The sequence below is a fragment of the Helicoverpa armigera genome, chromosome 10, assembly GCF_030705265.1.
Source record: "Helicoverpa armigera isolate CAAS_96S chromosome 10, ASM3070526v1, whole genome shotgun sequence".
NCBI lineage: Eukaryota > Metazoa > Arthropoda > Insecta > Lepidoptera > Noctuidae > Helicoverpa > Helicoverpa armigera.
Genome location: NC_087129.1, coordinates 11,565,619 through 11,581,359, shown reverse-complemented (window position 1 = coordinate 11,581,359; position 15,741 = coordinate 11,565,619). Strand labels below are relative to the sequence as shown.

Genomic DNA, 15,741 nt, shown 5'->3' with positions numbered 1-15,741 from the left:
CTCATTTGAAGGTCAAGGACGTTTATGCAATGTTGGTTATGCGTGAATGAGAGGGGCCTGATTTGTTGCTCTTTATTCAAATTGTATTGCGTTTCTGTGAAGTCTGTTTATCTGACGCGCTTTCATACAAAAACTGTTCTTTCTTATGCTCTTCTTTATCCGAGAGAGAAAAAGTTACGTAAAGATGCGAGTAAAATTGCTGGAAACAAGTTTGAAATGAAAACTTTCAGGATAGGTCAAATAGTAGTCGGTAAACTTTTCCAAACTGGCCTCTGTCTTTACTTAGTAAGTAGCTACCTTCCTACGTAATAATTTATCATCTGTATTTTAGATAAATAATAAATGATTCGATCGTCCTTTTTTGCCATCTATAGTTTATGATGAGTTAGGTTTTGAAAATTTGAATAGCGTTGTATTTTCAATGGCACAAAAATAATAAATAATTCTAGATGAGTTCTTTTGAAAGGTTTTCCACTTTCCATTAGTTAAGAATTTTTGTCATTTAATTTTAATGCAGGCATTTATGAGTAGGCCGACTCTTATTTAGAACCTACTTTTAGAAATTGATGTCAAAGGCAAGAAAGCATTAATGCAATATTTAAAAATAGAATTGTTGATTTATTTTCAAATCTAGTTTTCGATCTGAAAAACCAAATTGTATATTAAAAGGACATTGTTCCGGCTCCATACATGTTCTGCCTAAGAACCGTTCGAATGGAAAGTGACTTCTATAAACTCTTAAAATTATATGGAATCCTATGAAATAAGTTTTCACGAACGGACACTTCAGGAAACTAAAATAATTACGAAAAAAGTTAATATTTTGAGGTTATAAATAAAAAGTAACCAATCTTGCGTGAAATATGAGAGTAGTGTTATCAAACTACACTATACAAAATATCAACAATACTATGTACAGCTCTATATGTTCTCTTCTAGATCTAGGAAAAGACTACTCTACTAGATACTAGGAAAAGATATAGTAAATAGTCAAGTTTAAGAAAATTCTTTGACAATGATCATCTTATAAAGTTGCATTTTCTGTCTGTCCCTATGAATGCTTTACCTAGATCTTACCTAGAAACTGCAATGGATTTGGGTGCGATTTTTCAAGAGGAAGGTTTACACCAAGGTTTTACATTGCCACCGTGCGAAGACGGGGCGTGTGACTAGTTTTCATAAATGATTAGTATTTTTATGAAAAACAACTACCTAAACGCTTTTGCTTTCAACGTTACGTTTCTTAATATATAGTGAATCCACTTTGGATTTGTGAGAATTATTTATTTAAATGATTGTTACTACTTTTATATTAGACAGTTACCTAGCTATCTACATGCCATAAGGCGGGAATCGAACCCGCGGTCTATTACCAAGAAGGTACAGACCATACTAAAAATGTCATTACCACATAAAATAATTTAACAGTTAAAGTAAGGTTTACCAATAACAATGAAAGAGGTTTTCGAGGATGTACAATAAAAACAATATTTATATTCAATTAAAGGTTTTTAATCATCAATATTTCTCAATAATATATCTAAGAACTGAGCAGGGGGTTCAATTGCGTTTTGGTATCTCGCCCAGCTTAAATAGGTACCAGATAATAGTCATTATGTGGGCACAACAGCCCACTATTCTACTCCCAACGATACAATTGCAACAGTATGTCTGATGGTAGGAGCTTCTTACAAAGTACACAATTGCGTCCAACAGTGCATTGCATCTTATTATGCTCGACTGCTTCAGACCAACACGTCGTACATATAAGGTCATGAGCTTCAACCTGTAATAATAAATACAAAAAATCATTAGTAAATATCAAGTAACTTGCAATTGTGGCAATTGATTTGAAAACCGAGAAATTGTGTGCTTATGAAAACATAAGTAGGTACCTAGTAACATTCTTATCAAAATTAAAAAAAACACTTTCGTAGACCACTTACCATACGGGGAACAGTCCATTGTTGTATGCAACGAAGTATATCTTCGTTTTTTAATACCAAAGAACCTCCAGCAGATCCACAATTTATACAATATACTATATTCTGCATCCATTGTTGTAATTATAATATAACTAAATTCGATCACAGACAGAGCAATATCCGAAAATGCTAGTAAAATCCAGTTCTTTACACAAAGCCGAGTCTACCAAGTACGCAATCTAATCGGAGTCCGTAATCAAGCCAAAGTTGTTAGAATAAAACCATGAAACGCGTAGAAAATCACAAAAGAAACGATAGTCGCAAAGCAATCAAACAGTCAAACTGACTTCTAGCAAGCTGACTGAAGTACACCAGTGTTGCCAATTACGAAAACTATAATCCTACTCGAATGCCAAGCTAGAAATTCGCGATTTCGCTCAAAACTATCTTAAAACATTATACAGAATACTAGTTTTTTTCTAGCTAGTCAGTTTAGGTATTTAAATGAATAAAGTGTTACCAACTAATTTTAATATCCGACTTCGGAAAGGAGGTTCTCAATTCGATCCGTATTTACCGAAATCCCGAAACCTTCCGAAACTGGCAGCACTGGCTGGCGGAAACATTTTATAAGGCATCAATAATTGTGACCCTACTTTTTATTTGGAATTTATTTATTTGAAGTGTCCGTGGAATACTAAAATATGTTTCAAACAATATAAAAATAAATAAAAATTATGGTATAGTTTATATTCACATCGGTTCTTAGGCCAAAATTGAACAATGTCCTTTGAATATTAAATAAAATTGCTAAATATTCAAGGTTTTTTTTTGTTCAGTTAGATGATATTATGTATAAAAATAATTTGTAGTTACGTGTTTTTGATAATAACAATTGTTGTATATTAAATGGTCATAAGTAGGCACCTAAGTTTAATCAATGGCCCTTTTGTAATAAGAAACAATAATAAATGAAGGTAAAATCTTATACTTAATATAAAAAGTTCGGCAGTATTTAAAACTTTGATTGAACAGAAAAGGTAACTTTTTAGTACTTATCAATACGGCACCAACTAATTGATATATAAAGACAATGAGCCAAAGTTCCATTGCCAATGTCAATGACCTTCAAGACTTTTTTCTTCAAGGTAGCATTATAAATAAATTATACAAAAAAATCTTGCCAATTTATAAACTGTTATGTATAAACGATTTCGGAAGTCTCAATAACTTGTTTTTACCCAATTTGGTTGGTTTTATTGTATAACACCTCCTTCCGAATTGTTATGTAAATTAAATTATCATGATATATTCAATGAAGGTTGTATTTTATGTCTTTAGTGCCTTTTTTCTGCACTAATATTATAAACTGGCTTCTGCCAGTGACTTCTCTGCAGTGTAGTGCCAGTAGGAACTACTCCGCGCAATTCATGTAAAGTACTGGTAGGTAATGGAAGTTTATTTCAAAATAGGCTATGAAGAACTAGGCTTTAGGTATGATCATAGGCATACCGCCAGCTGCTAGAACCAAAGAGGCACAAAATATAAATGTTCTGCTTTCCTTCCTCATGTAATTTTCTCCTTTCTACGTCAGTGTAACACTGTAAGTATTCCTTATTTCCTTATGAATCAGAAACGAAAGTCCTAAGGGGAATTAACCCAGGTTAAATTTCTTCCAAAGTACGTCACTACCTTTATGACACTCATTTTGAACGCACTTTAATCAGGTTATCCTTAAGTGACAAACTAAGCATTAAACCAGCTAAGTACCAAGGATCTGGGTTTGTTTATATCTTCGCATAACCGGTCCAAATTATAGTTCCGTATTCAATTATTGCACTTTTAAAGTTCTCAACTTTCTTTAGAAATTGTTATTAATTATTTCCTCATTTTTTATTAGTACCTATTTGTAGACACTAGCGCAATCAAAATATATCAATCGACGTTTTAGCTTTCTAGAGTACATTAAAATATTTCCTTACACATGAATCACAAAAGAAAGTTCTAAAAGGAATTGACAAAATTCAAATAGGTGTGCGTCATTATTTTCAAAAACTCTCAACGTACACGCACTAAAATGCGGTTAACCTTATCATCCTACTTTGTATGTATTTTGCATTCGATACCGATGTCACGAACCTTAAAAAACCTAAAACAAAAATCCTTGGAACAACACTTAAGGAAAAATGTTTCCGTATAAGCGTGGAAAAACAAAAGATGGATGTGTTAGAAATGGGGTCAAATGCGTAGGACGCAGTGGGAGGTCGATTTGACTAGTCTTTGCTGTATCATGATAGAGAGGGTATGAATTTGAATATTAATATTGTACCTCTATTTTGCAAGGTTTATTTATATGAAGAATTTACGGCAAATTAAACTCCTACTACGATATTTTTTTAGTATACAGTGTATGAATGTTTGTTCCTCTTTCACGCAAAAACTACTACATGAATTATTCATGAAAGTGAACTCGAATACAATATCGAAATAAGATATAAACTGTATTCGAGTGCATGGAGTAGTTTCCTTGGGAAGCGAGTAGGTACAAAGCGTTTTAAAATATTTTCATTCTTTCCTTTATAATAATTAGGGCGAAGACACGAGACAGTAGTAGTTATGTAAGTCTTACATATACATTGCCCAAACTACATAAAATATTAATAACATAATCCAAATACTTGGAACTCCGTAATAGTAATAATAGAGGTTCTTAATTAATCTAATTTCTCCGTACTGCTTATTGAGAAGTGTTAATAAGTGATATTTTCCTTGAATATAATATTAAATTGACGAAATCTTATTACCTAATACCAGGTAATTCCCATTTCACGTAAACAGTTGTTTTATTCTCATTTATTTACTTACACAATTACAAAACAACTTCTGACGTGACCAATTGTTTATTGTTAGTCCATGTATCAAGTATATGTATAAAAAATATAAACAAATAGAAATAAATAAAGATATCAAATGAAAAGATTAATACTGAAGTAGCTCAGGGAATCCCTTGAAATACAAACATTCTTACTTAATATTTTATTTTGTTTGTCTCATTCTGTTTGTCTGTCTGTCTGTCACACTTTCACCATGAAACTACTACCTAATCCGTTACCAATATTTTTTTGGTATGTACATAGATAGTCTGCCTGATAGTGAGCCTGGAGAAATACAGAAAGACATACGCCACATTTTACCCGGGTACTGGAAGTAGTTCCTTCGCGATGTGGGTAAAAACCGCGGGCAACAGCTACTACTACAAATATTTCACTCACGATTGTATCAACATTAGATACCAAGTTTTGCAATGCATCTAATAACAAATCAAATATTTGGTTGCCACTTTTTCCTTACATTGACATTGTAATACAAAACCTTGTTCTACTTAGTAAGGTCGGCAGAGCAATGTAATGTAACGTGCAAAACGTATTTGATTGGCTTCGAGTATGTCATTAAGTATTTTAATAGACTGAAGTGTAGTTAATATAAATGTAATTATCGTGTTATAAAGACAATCTTATTTTATTGGTTGGTAGCTTTTTCCTTGGAAAAGACATAATATGCTGAGTACTTCATTGGTCTGCAAAAAGACAAAAGCGATTGTTTGACTATTCTTGAAAACATCTTTCTTAAGAGGTTCTTTGGCCGCTATCAAAGAATATATTGTTATATTTTTATCCTAGGACACGATCGTCCCACTGCTGGGCACAGGCCTCCTCCCACAAACAAGTATTAAGCATTCTACCTAAGAAAAATAATCGTCTACCATCCAAAACAGCTCGAAAGTAATTATTCTTCACGCGTCTCTAATACAGGAACACATTTCTCAAATAGGTTACCATTTATTTTTGTTTTTCTTCTCCACGTTCCTTGTAATTGCTTGTTACCACGGAGGAAGGAAAGATTACGGAGTTACCATAAGCAAGGTAGGTCAGGCGCCTTCTTGTAGATCAAGCAACATACTTACCTCCCCACTCAGAGACATTTAATGGTTACTTAAGCTATTTCTTAGTGAAGGATTTTTATGACATTCTTTCACTAAGGAGTGACTTAAGTAATCATTAAATGTCTCTGAGTGGGGAGGTTAAAGGTACATAGTTTTACTAACGAGACTTTCGAATTCCTTGTCAAACTAAAACCAATCTGTTGAAGATTGGTCTTAATTGATAAGTGATTTTATTTTGAAAATAAAGGACAGATTGCATAGAAGGCGGGTAAGTTCGTCCCCGAGCACCTGCATTTTGGCGCGGTACATTCAAAGGAGATTTTGCGTTATGACATCTCCGGTAGTCATTTTGTTCTCCATGGCTTGTTACGAAACGGAAAGTGGGTAACTATTAATACTTAGTACCTATTACTAAGGCAAGTTAAGGCCCATTAATTGATTCACATGTAGACTTTTTGAAATGGTCGCGTCAACGTTATCAGAAATGTACTTATTTATCGATTGAAGTAGCTTGAGTGTTGATCGATAAAGATTGATATCGATAAAGTAGGCAAGTACTTAGAGATACTGAGGTATATCCCTTATTGAACTCAAGCCTTGAATGAGACGATGACAGTAGATTGTAGATAAAAACATCTTCCCTAGATATTTTATGACACGATTAAGATAGCGCTCGTCGCGGCGGGTCGTCATAATTGACGATCAGTTTCACAGGTGAAATTTTTATATTGAACTGTCAAACCGAGACGCCTAAAAATGGCGAGCTGTGATTTCGAGCACTTTTATAATTACATACTATGTATTAAATGGGCTTTAATGAAATAGGCGATACATCATACCAATACAACTTTTTAAGGTCCGTTTATGAAGAGAGCTACCGACTGCAGCTAGCTTCCAAAAAGTACCTTCACTAAAGTTTGATATTTAGAGTTTTCCCACCTCAACAAAGGTTTTTGCTAAATAAACGAATACTTCGTTTTGAAGCTAATTAAGAAACTAGGTGCTGAACTCGGTTCGCTAAACAAAACAAACTAAAACCACCGAAATTCTGAATTATAGTAGTTTAATTCCCAGTTGAGGCATGTAGTACTTGTATATTCAGTTACTTTATGTAGTTAGGTAAAGTTCACACGGTGAAATAATTTCCTGTATTTGCACCTGCGTTCTGAGACAATTAATTTACAAAAACAACAATTATATTGAAGATCTTATCGTTTTAAGAACCGGCTAAGTGTGAATTGGAGTTGCACACGACGGGTTCCGTTCTATTATTTTAAAAATCACGCCCTCTGTATGGAGGTCCCCTAAAATATTTCTCTCTCTCGCTCTATATCTACATCATCTGTGAAAATTTTTACTCTAGCTATCACGGTTGTTGAGATACAGCCTGGTGACAGACGGACAACGAGGTTTCAGTAATAGGGTCTCGTTTTAGTCTGAGGGTACGGGACCCTAAAAATAATGTGTGTAAACGTACAATTTACTGTCATTAATTCGAGCCCCAACTATCTAGGCCTTGGCTTGTCAGAATCAGTCACTTAACTCATTTATTAAGTCGATTAATTTCTTAGAGTTTTATTTTTTATTGGTTCTTTTTATATGTTGACACAAGTGCGATATTACAAGCAATAATAAAATTAATGTTGCTGGCTTTTGTTTAATTTCCTACATGTTAATATTCTACAAGCAAGCATAACGCGGTTTATAGTTGCATACAGAAAGGACTAGCACATAAAAACTAAAATAAAAGAGATATAATATTTTATCGCTCAGTCTGATAATAATTTTAAATCGTATGAATTGCCTCGTTACACTATAATTAAACGCCCTCGTTTACCTCTTAGATTAATTTATTAGATTTAGTTATTTTTCACGTCAAACTGTAGGTCCCGATTGTCATTGAACATCCTTGGCAGTCGTTACGGGTAGTCAAAAGCCAGGAAGTCTGACACCACTCTAACCAAGGGGTATTGGGTTGCCCGGGTAACTGGATTGAGGAGGACAGATAGGCAGTTATTCATTGTAAAGCACTGGTACTCAGCTGAATCCGGTTAGACTGAAGGCCGACCCCAACATAGTTGGGAAAAAGGCTCGGAGAATGATGAGTTAATTAGATCTACAGCAATATTTAGACATAAGTAGGACAAATCCTTATTGGTATTTTATAACCTTGAAACGTCTACTATAATCCTAACAAAAACATACGTACTTGTTCGTTTTTGTTCATTTTTTTCTGCGAACGCGACAAATCATTATTATGTACCTACACTGTTATGTTAATAACCAATTTACATAACGATATGTAAATATTAAGAGGAGTAGGTATTGAGTTTTCACGGAATTGTTAGGAATATGCCACTAGTGTGTTACTGGGTGGAACTAGTGCTTCCGCCAGCGATTAAAGCCAGTGAGCATCCCGCAGGAAAATTCTTCACGCATCCGGATAAAAAGTAGCTTAATAATGGCGTCCACGGCCGTTTTCGGCAACGGCGGCTGCTCTCACTTATGGAGATCAGCCAGCTGCGCAGGACATATTATAGTGCACGAGCATTTGCAGACACAAGTGCACTCCCTCTTCCTTCACTCGCATAACCCGATGGGACGGCAATCCGACACGACCGGAAAGAGATCAGGCGCAGGACCGACATTTACGTGCTCTCCGATGCACCGGTGAATTAATCACCAACTTCCAGACTACGGGCTGCTTTGTGAAAGTTTAAGAAAACCCACAAAGCGATTTCGGCCCGACCCGGGAATTGAACCCGAGACCACGCGCACAGCAGCCGCGCTTGCGACCACTAGACCAACGAGGCAGTCATAGTAAAAAGTAGCTTATAGTCCTCCTCGATACATATGCTGCCTAACACTGAAGAAAATTTTCTAATCGGCTTAGAACTTCCTGAGATTAGCGCGTTCAAGCAAACAAACAAACTCTTCAGCTTAATAACGAAGATAAGAATTAATAGATTATCATATTAATGATAACATCTTAGCATCTTGTAAGATGCAAGTTCCCAACAAAGTAATTATACCAAAGAACATTCACAGCACCGGCTTTATTATTTCAAAATGTATACAAATGTTTCATAACAAGGGTGTTGAGCGAAATAGTAGTTTTAACCTTCAGCATTCCTTACATTTTGCGTTTAATGTACTATTAAGGAAACTAGATGTGAGGAACTGGTTCTCAACTGTATGTACGGAAGGATGTTTTTAAAGGATCTTTTCATGGGCATCCAGATATAGAGATATAGAAAAGATACTATAGTTTTTATGCCGCGGCTTTATATATGTATTAGGTATGTATGAATGTAGAGGTATATTATGTATTCCTAGATTTATATGCTAGTTGTTATAAATGTAAATAAATTTATTTTGTTTGATTTAATGAGCTAGTGTCAGGTGCTACTAGTGCAATCTTCTATCTTCTATATAAATAAAAATGAATTGTTGTTCGTTAGTCTGATTAAAACTCGAGAACGGCTAGGCCGATTGAGCTGATTTTGGTTTTAAAATGTTTGTCGTAGGCCAGGGTAGGTCTAAACGGTGAGCATATAAGGAAAAGGCGGTACGAAGTTCGCCGGGTCAGCTAGTTTGAAATATTAGTTCAGTGTTAGATATTATTTTTTCGGGAAAGTCTCTACCTGTACGGACCGTGAGAAAAATCGCATGTGGAAACTTGTTTTCTTGACAAAAATATGTGATATTGACAATTCGCCTTGAAATTAAAAAGCTCATTGCTTCTTTGTATGAGAAGAGATCTGGCCTGCAGAGGTACACCAAAAAGACAAATGATGATGATGACACCTATTTTATATTTCGAGGAAAATTCTGTTTATCATAAGGGTCACTACAGACGTCATCATTCTCTTCTCTGACGAAGATTGTTCACGGTCTGTGGTTATCTGTCGTGATATTAATCACGTTTGTTTAGTATCAGCTTATTATAGATTCTTCTCGTGTAAGGTTTGGTACCTAATGGTTTACGATGTGGTTTGGTAATAGTTTACGATGCTTACTGAAATTTATATGCAAGTAATAAAGTAAGTATGCTTAATATGAATGAGTAATTTTGCCAGTTAACTATTGCCTCAAAGTGCCGATTTAATATATGAGGTAAATATTCATTTTTTTCTGTCTGTCCCACTGCTGGGCAAAGGCCTCCCCCATAGACTCCCATCTATCAAATTACGATGGATTACGAATTTTCTAAAAAAAAGGAAAAAAAATAATAATATCATGATTATTTATAATTACATACATACATATATTCAACATAAGTACCAACCTAGTAGTAATTTATAATACGTAGTCTTTTGTATCAGAACCATGTTCCATGCTTTATAATTCTTATATATTCCACATGTTCTTGTATTATGAAGACAAGTGTCATATTTAAGCGTAATATGTTGAAAACAAAAGCGTAAAATATAATAAAGAATTGTTATTGTTCTTTGAAATGGAAACGTGACAAAAATATACGTATTTGGTATAGAATTCCATTGCTAAAAAGAAAATAGTTCCTTTAGAGTGTGTAGGTATACTACAAACTTTTAGCGGCAACGAAAATACATCATCTGTGAAAACTTTCAGCTCTCTAACTATCACGTTTCATGACATACAGTCTAGTAACGGACGGACGGACGGACAGAGGAGCGAAAACGATAGGGTCCCATTTTACCCTTTGGGTACTGAACCCTAAAAAAGCAACCATCGGGTCAACTGTCGGACGCCTGTTTAGTCTACAGTGCGTTCTTAATTAATAGTAAGCTAAAATATTAATAAGTTATATCATAAACCTCATATACCGAGCCTATATTACTATTATTCCGCTGGCAGCTGACGTCAGTTACTATGAAAAGAATTTCCTAAGAAAATCTAATAACTGCCAACACGAGGGTTGAACCCAAATCTACGGTTGATCTGTCAAGGTTATGCAATGTAACCTTACAAGGTAGCTGTAACCCGCGGTTTCACCCATGTCTCGTGGAAAATTCTTTCCATACCCTGATAAAATAAAGAGTGTCACTCGGGAACAGTGTAGCTTTTCTAACAGTGAAGTATTTTTTCGTATCGGTTATGAAGTTTCGGAGCCTTATGTGTACAAACAAAACAAATATAATGTTTCTTCTTTATAATATGTGTATTATAGAAATGTTTGGCTCTTAGATCCCTTTTTTAATTTAGGTGAGTATTTAAAAGATAGTTTTGCGATAGGGTTTTGGGTTGCCATTGTTTATGTTGAGTGAAAGCCTGAAAACAAACTATTGTTTAGTAAAATCCATTTTCTTTAGTGTCCTTCAGTTATTTATTCTGAATTATACAATTTCTCAGAAATGGTTATGAATAATTTAATTTAATGTAATCATAATACAACCTGAAACGTTAAAGGTTATTCAAGTTTTGTTAGTAAATAAACCTTGGGGTTTTGTACACTTAGCCTTCGCGCACACTGCAGCCTCGGCTGACTTTTGGCTAGGTGGTGGGAAAAATATATTTTTTCAAAATTTTCTGTCGGGCTGTTGTAGGCTAATTACCTGACTTTTGTAATAATCTAACTACTATCCATCTTCATACTGATTTATGAGTTTAAACAAACGATCGGCTGACTAAAAGTTCATAGTGTGCGCGTACTTACCCGTGTTTATTACTGAACCAATTGCAATAATTACCGGTTTGTTACGCCGTGACATTTTCTATGGCCTTGAATAGCGGAGCATTGTACGCGATCGCATAACTTGAAGTGGGACCTTATCTTTACCGTAGCGTTGTTTTGTTTTTGATGACATAAGGTAACAATAAAAGTTCATTAATTAGAAAATAGCTGAATACTAAATTGTTCCAAAGATAGCTTGGGAGTACTAATAGCTGATATGGGGTAAGAAAGAGATTTCTGTTTAGGTATGCTAACCATAGTAAGGACTAATAAGACAATATTAATACTACATATACAGGGAAATGGTAGAACTTTTTGTGTGCTGAAATAGAAATCTAATATTTTATACACACACATCAATCTACGTAAAATGTTAACGTTATTGTTAGTAAAACAAGTCTATATAAAATACACAGGCAGCTACAGTTATAAAAAAACCTTTTAATAAAATATGAAAAGAAAATTGAACAAAAAAACATGCAAAGTTGCTGGCTATCAAAACCTGAACTTGGGCGATATTTTTCTCACATGTGAATACTCCTGAAAACCTTTCTAATGATATGTCATTTATTTTAGTCGAGTTAACCAAACCCCCATAGATCTTACCGGTTCTTTCCTCACCCACGTCTGTTTTCAAAAATGGGCTTGAACCTGTCAACCCTTGCCCAGTTCCGGGTGAAAAAACCTTGATTTAATAAGGAAAAACCCTTCATCCCTTAATAATATTAATTCTTATTGGGATTATCCTTAATCGTCTTAAGACTGAAGATTTTCTCAAGAAAATAACGTGTTTTTTGTGTCTAAGGAAAGTAGGCAAAAAAAAACATTTTTCAATTATTCCAAAACGTGACTTTGGTGTTATGAGTCAGATTTGTGACAAAAGTCTTCAATTTTGGTTTTATTTATTGTTTTTGCTTCGGTATACCAATAATAGTTTTGGATTTATTTACAGCAGGTGCGAAAGAAATCTTTCGAGTACAAGTTGAAATATAGGTCAGATACTAGATCTTTTCTCAAGCCATTAAAATAGATACGCTGTAGTGCCGTGAATTTGGATTACATTTTTCGTTTTTTTTTTCGCAAGCATAGTACTCTAGAATAAAATTACCCAGCTGTGTAAAATTAAGAAGAAAGTCATATCATTAAATTGGTTAGATTTTCAAATAATTTAATTCAGCTTAAAGTTCTTGTAAACACTGTGACAATTCTATAGAGTGCGATCTATTTTATTTGTGAGAACCGACTGGAACTCAGTTGTTTCAATATTCGCAGTCGACACGGCCAGAGTCAACGTTCAGATACGACAGTTTAATTAACTCGTACGTTTACCGTTTTAACACTGGGTCGGTTTTTTTGCAACAATGTTTTTTTTTACTTTGTGTTTATTTAAAAAGAAATTGGTTAAAATATTCATCTAAACTAATATAAAAGGGGATTTCTTTTATTTTTGTGTACCCTAAAGGCTCTGAAACTACGGCAAAATTTCACAATTTTAAAGGTAACGGGAAGTAGTTCCCACGGGACCCTAGTAAAACCGCAGGAAAACGGCTGCTTTCATAAATGCCATACTTAAATCAATCAAAATTTATTTATTATTAATACTTATCGTAACATATATTCATGAACCTTCATTTTATAGACTTTTAAATTAAATCAATACGAGATCTAGTTTTTTTCATAATTAATGCACATGTCAGGTTTGCGTAAGATCTATGTATTCATTAATATACTTAGTGGTGCTCAATGATAACTTTGACGCAGTTTTTAGCCTGTTACACTTGCTGGCATTTAGAGGAGTTCACAATTTTTTTTTTTTTTTTTAAGAAGTTTAAAATGTTAACTGTACCTATTAATCACACCTTGCTATATTTTAATATTTCACTTACTTGTTCACTTTATTGTTTTTATTGAGATATCATACTTGATCAATTAACCTCACCTCATTGTTTATGACATATGAGATTTGATATGACTTAACTGTATACAATCGATTATTATACTTAACTGTTAATCGATTTGATTCATCATGATACTCGATAAGCAAACAACGTTGAAATACAACATTGTTTTAACATTAATATTACCATTAATTATTAGCAAAATATAAATGGAGGAATATTAATTAATTTAATAAGTAGATATTTTTTTATTGTTGTAAAATAAAAGTCGTTTTAAATGTCTAATATTTGCGTAAGTGTCAGGAATCAATTTGTTGTAAAATGTTAAAAGGCACTAGTCAAAAATACGATAAATTTAAAATAAATACTCACACTCAAAAGATGAAAATCACAATTTTAAAAACACTTCACACCAAAAAAAACTGTCACTTTTCACAAAAATTTAGTTTAAGTTAAAAAAAAATAGTAAAAAATATTTTTTTATTATTTTTATAGCGCGAGTATTATTAGACGCGCGCGCGCATCGTGTGTTTATAAATTATACGGCGCGAGTAGTGACTTGCAAGGCTTTTTGAAAGGGAATGCGCGAGCGACGGAAGTTATTTGTTTACATGAACTCATAGAAGGGATTTGTTATGATTTTTTTTACCGTTCACGTAGGTAAGGTAGGCTAGTTTTGTTTGGTTTAGGTCATTGGTGACGTACCTATGATTGCATAAACGGATTCGGTTTTTCAATATCTGATGTTTTTATTATATTTTTAGAAATGCTTTTCTAAAAACGATTATTATTGTAAAATAAAAAAGAAATAAATAACGGTGGTAATTTTAAATGTCCGTAAGTGTAACATTTTATCTGGATTTTTTTGGAAGATCAATAGGTATTTTTTTAAAGTAAAACTTTCCATTTTCTCTCGGTATTTTTGTAAGGTATTGTACTAATACAACTTTAAATATTTTCCTACTTTCGATTTCGTGAGCTAACACAAGGCATTGCCATAATATTTTCCCTTCATTTAGCGTCATGTTACGAACGTGCTAATTTGGAGAATTTTAGAGAATACCGAATTAAAGACAACAGAACAGAACATTTATGACAACTTAAAAAAAAATTTCAGTTGTGCATATGACTCCACAGAAGTAATTCTCTCAAATAAATCAGTCACCTACTTGACAGTTTGGGGCTTTTCTGCAAATAATTATTACTGAATTTCATCTGAAGTCCCTTACCATCAAAAAATTGTCGAACCGACTTTAAAAGCTATAAGCATTTCAAATGATAAATATTAAGATAGCCAATACATTAGAAAAAAGATTAAATGGCACCTAAGATAAATACTCACTATCTCACATCATTAACTACCTCATTCAAAACAGTTTACAATTTCTCAATGACGCAATTAAAAACAAACTAGCGAGTTCTCTCATTTTGTTTATATACTTCAGTATGAGGCAAGGCAATGCGCCCGCGCAGCCATTTCACCATACAATTGAATTGCAAACAAATCTCACTGAGACAGGTTGAATGCTTTAGTTATTGTAAACATAGGAAGTATATTTCGTTATTATAAAAGTACTCAGTGGCACCTGTGGTTTGTCTGGATTTTGAGGGATCTTGTATCCCGTAGTAGCACCGGGATAAAAATAATCTAAAATCGTCTCCAGAGAATGTACGGTTAGCCAGAAGCCATTAATTCTGACGCCAGTCTCACCAAAGGGGTATTGGGTTGCCGGGGTAACATTTGCGGAGGTTAAATAGGCAGTCGCTCCTTGTAAAACATTGGTACTCAGCTGAATCCGGTGCGACTGGAAGCCAATCCAGACATAGTTGAAAAAAAGGCTCGGGAGATGGAATAGAGCGTTAAGATAAATCGTGCAACTCGCCTTAAGATACACAATGAATTATTTTATGTAAGTAATTAAATTATATTATCAGTGCAACACCATTCCCACGATTCACGGAAATAAACAGAAGTACACAACACACATGTGTATTCAGTATAATTGTTCAGAAACTCAATTATTTCCTTAATTAGAGTATATGGTACTGCATTGATGATTAACGCGTCAGCGTCACGTTTTAATTAATGAAATCCCTACTGATTTTGTATTGCGATTGCTAGTTTGTATTATTACCCTTTTGGGCAAAAGTACTGAACTGAATGATTTTTTTAATGGTGGTAGAATATTTAAGTGTTACTCTACAATAGGTGATAGTCGGCAATATATCATCATCATCCTCCGAGCCTTTCCCAACTACATATGTTGGGGTCGGCTTCTAGTGTAACCGGATTCAGCTGAGTACCAGTGCTTTACAAGG

At 34.0% G+C, this 15,741-nt stretch overlaps 1 protein-coding gene across 1 annotated transcript in view; it reads right to left on the bottom strand.

The window, feature by feature from the left end:
• The window catches only part of LOC110371004 (proton-coupled amino acid transporter-like protein CG1139), a 46,197-nt gene extending 32,228 nt beyond the window's left edge, over window positions 1-13,969 (bottom strand). Inside the window, exon 1 of the mRNA XM_064036658.1 lies at window positions 13,795-13,969. The gene's annotated coding sequence lies outside the window, so the exon portion shown is untranslated. The remainder of the gene's footprint in view (window positions 1-13,794) is intronic.
• Between the last annotated feature and the right edge of the window lie 1,772 nt (window positions 13,970-15,741).